The sequence below is a fragment of the Chenopodium album genome, chromosome 19 (genome assembly GCF_948465745.1).
Source record: "Chenopodium album chromosome 19, dcCheAlbu1.1, whole genome shotgun sequence".
Lineage (NCBI taxonomy): Eukaryota > Viridiplantae > Streptophyta > Magnoliopsida > Caryophyllales > Amaranthaceae > Chenopodium > Chenopodium album.
The window spans coordinates 22,326,929-22,334,914 of NC_137852.1; positions in this window are offsets into that span (position 1 = coordinate 22,326,929).

Genomic DNA, 7,986 nt, shown 5'->3' on the forward strand with positions numbered 1-7,986 from the left:
CAATACCAACAACTAAAACAATAATAAAAATAAAGCAATAAAAATAGAGGAGAGAGAGTTAGAGATTCTCATTGATTGAAGATGGAAGTCTACAAACAAGATGATCAATCTTCTTCTTCAATATCCAAGCTCAACAATGGTGAGACCCTCACTTTCTCTCTCTAAACTAAACTAATCCTAAGCTAAACCTAGAGAGAGAAGCTCTCCTAAAACTAAATTAGAGAGTAGAATAATGGATAATATGTTCTCCTTTTAATTACCCCAAAAATGGGTATATATACTAAGCTAAAAAAAAGAAAAATAAATAAATAAAATAAAAAGAAAAATAAAAGAGAAAGGAATAAGAAAAGGAAAAGGAAAAATAAAAAGAACAAAGAAAATAAAAGAAAAAGAAATAAAATAAACCCACAATTCTCCCAAAAACATCAGACCCTCATCCCCCTTCATTTCGTGGCTACTCTGCTTCCATCATCAGACATCACGCATCTTTAGCCACCCTCACCACCGTTCATCAACATCATCATCATCTAGCATCACCGAATTCTCAGCCTTTGGATTAATGGAAGGAATCGCAGCCGCTCAAATTCATTAATCCGTACAATCTCACACGCGAAACTAGGAGCGGCCGCTCATAATCAACGGAGCGGACGCTCAAGGCCTCTGATTTGAATTGGGTGAAAATGAATGAAAAGGAGCGGCCGCTTCGGTTAAGTGAGCGTCCGCTCTGAAGGGTATGCGAATTGAGTCGAAATTGAGAGGTGAATTTGCGGGATGCTATGCGGGCTTTGTGGGCGGTGGTTTTGGCGGCTGACGGTGGTTCAGTGGTGGTGATTGGAGGTGGCGGCTGCTGTAATTAATGGTGGTGCTGTGAGGGTGGCAGCAGGTGAGTGAATTGGAGCAGGGGGTTTTGGTTTGTGGTGTGCGTGAGAACAGGGGGTAGTGGCTGATGGAAGTTGTTGTTGATGTTGCTGTTATCGTTGTTGTTGTTGTGGCTGGTGGTTGGAGAAATGGGAGGTACGAATTGGGGTGGCTGCTGTTGTAACTGTGGTGGCGAAATGGGGAGTGCGATGTTGTGGTGCTGGCTGCGGTGCTGCTGGAGTAGCAGGGGAGGTGAGAGATTGTTGCGGTGGTGTTGTGTTTGTGAGGTGGGGGAGCAGGGGAGAAGCAGAGGAGGTTGTTGTGGTGGAGGATAAGGGGAATAGAGAGGAAGAGTGTGGTGATGGATAAGGGGCAGCTAGAAGCTAGGAAATGTGCACACACTTGTTTCATCCCCGAACTCCGAACTCACTTGACATGAAACCCGGGACCCTACACACAAAACCGAGAAAGGAATTGGGAAAAAGAATAAGAATAAAATAAAATGAAAATAAATAAAGGACGAAATAAAAATAAAACCAAGACAAATAAAATAAAATAAATAAAATAGGAATAAATAAAATAAAATGAAATAAAATAGAAAATAAGAGACATAAAACTAAACTAAAAATAATTAAAACTACGCAAGCAAATAGAATAAAATAAAATACGAAAATAAACTAAAACTAATAAAATAAAGAAAATAAACTAAAACACTCCAAAATTACCAAATTAAATTAGAAGCTTTATTAAAGAGAAAACAAGAGAATAAAAGGTAAAATAAGGAAAAATAAACACGAAAATAACCTAAACACTACCCCTAGGAGTGACATAAATATCACTTATCAAATTCCCCCAAGCTAAACCTTTGCTCGTCCTCGAGCAAAGCTAAGGCAAAAGAGAACAAGATGGAATTATTGAAAGCAAAAGAAACAAAATAGAAACAAGGAGAAAGAATGTACACTAACTCACTGTCGTAGGAATCACGGTTGTTTTTAGCTACAACAAGCCCTTAAAACCCCAAAGTCGCCTATGAGGACGAGTGAGGTCTCGTGAGGGTTTCCTAAGAGCTTACCCCACAACTCTCGACAAAAACCAAGGCAAGGCAACAAAACCAAAGGTAAAGAAAAAGAAACACGGAAAGAAAAAGCAAAACACAAGCTCATATATGGACAAGAGATAAGGACAAGTACTAATGAATGCAAACCTTTCTAAATGGACAAATGTATGCACGTTCCAAGATGTCAATGGTTGATTGAAACATAACACATGCTAAGCATAGAGAACTACTTAGGACTCAATCCACCCTAGCCCCAACCAATCGGGCCACGTTCTCTCCACTAGCTTCAAATCAACCCTTAAGCTAGCTTCTCAAGATTCCACGAAGGAACCGGAAAAAGATAAAGAAATGAAAAAACTTTGAGAAGGTAATCCCGACGTCTCAACTATGCATACTCTTTCCATAGGTTTGAAGTCTATCTCCCTCCACCGTTCTTTTGACCTAACCCACTAGAGTCTAAGGGTGTTTTTATTGGTTGTAACGTAAGGCTAAGGGTAAGGCGGGGTAAAAATTTAAAATTTGGTGAAATTTCCTAAGTGAAGCAAAAAGTGCGGCCGACACTCAAAAATAACTCAAGAGTTCACTAAATATCAAGCAAAAATACCACTAATGCCATTCCCCAAAGCTTATTCAACACAAACACACAAAATTCCCCCCAAGCTTGAACAAAGCATTGTCCTCAATGCTTAAACTAAGGAAGAAAATGAAACCAACTAAAATATTTTTGTTGTTTTTGTTTTTTTTTTTTTTTCACTTTTTTTTTTCTTTTTTTTTTTTTTTTTTTTATTCAATGTCCTTGCCTTTTTAACTTTGGACGGCTTTTTCTTGAAACTTCATTTGATTTCCATAAATTTGCATATTACTTTACAAGCTCAACTCTAACCAAATCTCAAAATGCATCTTGTCTATGATCAACAACTCAAAACTCAAACCTCACATGCCAATGCTTCACTAACTAAAAGGTTGGTAAACATAGGCCATTAGGTTTGTAATGTGGTTTAAACAAGAGCGGGAAATATAAGGCTCAAATTGGTTAGCAAGTAGGTTTATGCAAAATAGAAAATCAAATTTGTAACAAAATAAAAAGAAGATAAAGAAAAATGAGAAAGAAATGCCCTTTTCCTCCCCTAGAGTGCTTCGGTCACGATCTTGGGAACTATAAGTCAAAACAAGGATCAAGACATGCATAGCTAAGGATCCAAATGCGCCACACAACAAAGTGATGAAGGCTAGAACAATGTTACCTCACACGGGATTATAAATAAGCAAATACCAACTAAGGGTGCCAAATCAACTATAGAGAGCAACACCATCTTACCACATACCCGTGAACTAAGGCTTCATGGCGCCCTAAAAGTTCTTAACCCGGATACCTTAGCATGTAATATCCTAGAGTCAACCAATGACACTCTCAAACCGTGCACACATTAACCACTTAGGAAGAAAGGCATTCAAGAGTAAACAAATCCAAAAGATATAATGTCCAAAATAAGTACAAACAAAACACATTTTGCTAAACTTGCCTTGAAGTAAACAAAAATCTTTTTGGATTTTCCAAAAGCATGAAAAACATGGAAATGCATATACTCAAGTGCATGACATATATGAATCAACATCCCACTAAACATGATAGAATACCCTCCCCCAAGCTTGAATAAACCAAGCTCTCAAATCATAAACAACGAAACCAAGGAGGGGAAGACAAGGACAAATTAATCCAACATTACCAACACATGATCTTCAAGTCACAATAAGTAAGAGAGAAGGGAAAAGAAGGATATTACCGGATATGGGATAAATGCAAAATCACACAAAAAACCCGAAATAACCTCATACGAGCCACAATCTCTACAAATAAGGCTTGAATTCCACATGATAGGTAAGTTGAGGCACATTTCCTTGATTCTTGATCATCACCAATGCGCAAGAGTATATCAAGTTGTGTACCTAGCAAGGAACACAAACACGTCCATGAGAGAAAATCTAATCTAAAAAGAAAAGAAAATGACAGCAATAAAACACGGGTTACTTCCCGCAAAGGCTTGTTTAACGTCCAAGCGAGACCGATCTAGTAAATAACCCGACAAAGAACGCAAAAGCTTGTCATATGCACCGGCAAACATATCAAGAAGTAGAGCATACGCGATGCTCATATGACAAGCAAACATAAAGTACAAGGAGACTTTATGCTTGAGAGAAGGGGGAAAAGAAAAAGTAAAAGAATCAAAAGAAAAATCAATAAAATAAGAAGAAAAAGAAAGATAGGGAGGCAGACTATCCTCACAAAAATCTTTTTGGTTGGCATTATAACTCTTTTCCTCATCAACAAAAAAAGAGTTGGGGGCTTCGGAAGCATGGATAGGAAGAGGATTCCTAAGCGGTTCTTTGAGAAAAGAAGGGAGGAACATAGGATAGTAGGGGATATGGTTAAACCTTTGGGAGAAAGGTGTATGAGAAAGGGGAAAAGGGGTAGCTATTCCCTCACCACAAGGTCTCACATCACTAATGAGGGCATGGAAATCAATCATGGAACCCTCAAATGAAGAAGTCTCACGATCTACATCTCCCTCAAGCTCAAAAACTCCAAACGGTTCAACCTCAACCTCCTCTTCATCATCTTGAACAACATCTCCCATACATTTCTCAAGTCCTACCATCTCAAATCCAAGAGTGAATGGGGGCAAATTCCTCTCAAACTCATCTCTTTCTAATGAAGCATTATCAATGAACTCACTCAAAAGGTTATGGGCTTTCGTTTGAAATGCAAGAAATATTTGGGCCATAATCTTAAATGAGTCCAAATCATCATGGATAGACGAGTCAAAAGCTTGCTCATTGGAATCATCTAGGGAACTATGGGACAAACCTTTAGAATTCATGCAAAAATCGGATGCAATATGAGAAAGAACATGCACTTCATCATCATTAGAATGTACCTCATTACATTGAGCTATAGAGGGAGGGGAGTTGAAATCATGCATTACATGGTCACTATGGGGAGCATCGAGCACATCATGGGAATTCATATTAGACAAATCATGACAATTAGCATCAACATTGAAAGCATGAGAATCCCGAACATAAGTCTCATGATTGGCCCTCTCCCAATCATAATTATCCCTAGCTAACCATGAATAGAAATCCCAAGCTTCATCCGAAGACATAGTTTCAAGATCACCATTTAACATATTATCAACCACTCCTCTAAAATGCTCATTTAATCCCAAATTAATGATTTCACAATAATCACCCTTGGTAAAACCCTTAACACCATCCAAGAAATCCTCAAGTCTATTAAAATACACCCAAAACGGTTCATTATCAAATTGAGGAATAGAAATACAATCCATTTTTCAAATAAAGCAACACAAATAAAAACCAACAAATAGAAAGATAAATATACACAATGGACTAGTCTCAATAAGATAACACTATGGTAATGGAATCCGTTCCCCGGCAACGGCGCCAATTTGACAAGAGAATAAACGCGTCGTCAATTGTCTATCCCTAGATAAAATACAATTTATACACCTAAACAAACCTAATACGAGTATAAGGCAAGCATAGGGGTCGAACCACAGAGAACGGTTAAACACCACCAAATGTTATCGACAATTAAGCTAGTCCGGAATAGGAGATAAGTAAACTAAATTCTAAAAATGCTAAAACAAGAAATAAAACATTAAGGGAAATGGTTTAGGTATAGCATTCACTTGAACATAAACAAAGGCATAGAAGTTGAATTAATTATGAACTAAACATGCTTGAATATCGAAGTAAAGTCCAATCTAGCCACCTTCCGGGGTCAATTGGCTTCTCCTAACATAGCCTCTATGCTTCCACATTAGAACCATATACTAGGAGGTACTATCAAATAACAATCGATAATAATGAACCTTAACTAAGTCAACTTCCGTTCCTTGTTAGCAAAGATTCACCTTTAATCAACCAACAATGTGCACTTGCAAGAAGATTAAAGAATATCAAGCATATAAAGACTTTAATCACAAATTAAATCAATTCTAAACCTAGAACATGCTCAAGATCCAACTACACCACAACCATCCCCTCAATGGGGAAATTACTCACTAATCATGATAATAACAAGATTAATTAACAAATAACCACGAATCAACATGATTAACAAGTAATACCAACAACTAAAACAATAATAAAGGTGAATCTTCTTGTGATTAAAGTAATTTCCCCATTGAGGGGATGGTTGTGGTGTAGTTGGATCTTGAGCATGTTCTAGGTTTAGAATTGATTTAATTTGTGATTAAAGTCTTTATATGCTTGATATTCTTTAATCTTCTTGCAAGTGCACATTGTTGGTTGATTAAAGGTGAATCTTTGCTAACAAGGAACGGAAGTTGACTTAGTTAAGGTTCATTATTATCGATTGTTATTTGATAGTACCTCCTAGTATATGGTTCTAATGTGGAAGCATAGAGGCTATGTTAGGAGAAGCCAATTGACCCCGGAAGGTGGCTAGATTGGACTTTACTTCGATATTCAAGCATGTTTAGTTCATAATTAATTCAACTTCTATGCCTTTGTTTATGTTCAAGTGAATGCTATACCTAAACCATTTCCCTTAATGTTTTATTTCTTGTTTTAGCATTTTTAGAATTTAGTTTACTTATCTCCTATTCCGGACTAGCTTAATTGTCGATAACATTTGGTGGTGTTTAACCGTTCTCTGTGGTTCGACCCCTATGCTTGCCTTATACTCGTATTAGGTTTGTTTAGGTGTATAAATTGTATTTGATCTAGGGATAGACAATTGACGACGCGTTTATTCTCTTGTCAAATTGGCGCCGTTGCCGGGGAAGGTTAAAGATGGTGGATGACGGTGGCTGGTGGTAATTGGTGGTTTTTGCGGGGGTGATTGGTGATGGTGGTGGCTGTTCGCAGGTGAGTTGGTGATTTTTGCGGGGTTTTGGGTGGTGAATGGAGGTGGTTGATGCTGTAGTGTGTTGTTGCTGCAGTTGCTGTTGGTGTGTGTTGGTGGTTGGAGAAATGGGAGGTACGAATTGGGGTGGCTGCTGTTGTAACTGTGGTGGCGAAATGGGGAGTGCGATGTTGTGGTGCTGGCTGCGGTGCTGCTGGAGCAGCAGGGGAGGTGAGAGATTGTTGCGGTGGTGTTGTGTTTGTGAGGTGGGGGAGCAGGGGAGAAGCAGAGGAGGTTGTTGTGGTGGAGGATAAGGGGAATAGAGAGGAAGAGTGTGGTGATGGATAAGGGGCAGCTAGAAGCTAGGAAATGTGCACACACTTGTTTCATCCCCGAACTTCGAACTCACTTGACATGAAACCCGGGACCCTACACACAAAACCGAGAAAGGAATTGGGAAAAAGAATAAGAATAAAATAAAATGAAAATAAATAAAGGACGAAATAAAAATAAAACCAAGACAAATAAAATAAAATAAATAAAATAGGAATAAATAAAATAAAATGAAATAAAATAGAAAATAAGAGACATAAAACTAAACTAAAAATAATTAAAACTACGCAAGCAAATAGAATAAAATAAAATACGAAAATAAACTAAAACTAATAAAATAAAGAAAATAAACTAAAACACTCCAAAATTACCAAATTAAATTAGAAGCTTTATTAAAGAGAAAACAAGAGAATAAAAGGTAAAATAAGGAAAAATAAACACGAAAATAACCTAAACACTACCCCTAGGAGTGACATAAATATCACTTATCAGTACTTGGTTTGGGGAAATCACTACTGTAATTGATTGACTTACAAACGTATCATGCTCTTTGCAGCATCAGACGTTCCCAAGTCAATCAACCAACTCCACTTGAAACCAACCACACATCCGTCCAGGGGCAATGACAGCCGCATACTTTTGACAAGTTAGGCAGAGATCGCCGCATGCTTTTGATAAGTTAGGCAAAAATTGAAAAAATTTAAAATACAAAAATTGAATTGCAAACACAAGGGCAAAGTAATAAAAACTGACTCAGTCGGTGCATTGATTGAATTTCCACCCTGCCAAACGGCTGTGATGAATTAATTGTTATCCGGACCCCGTCCGGGAAAGAGAAATTGTT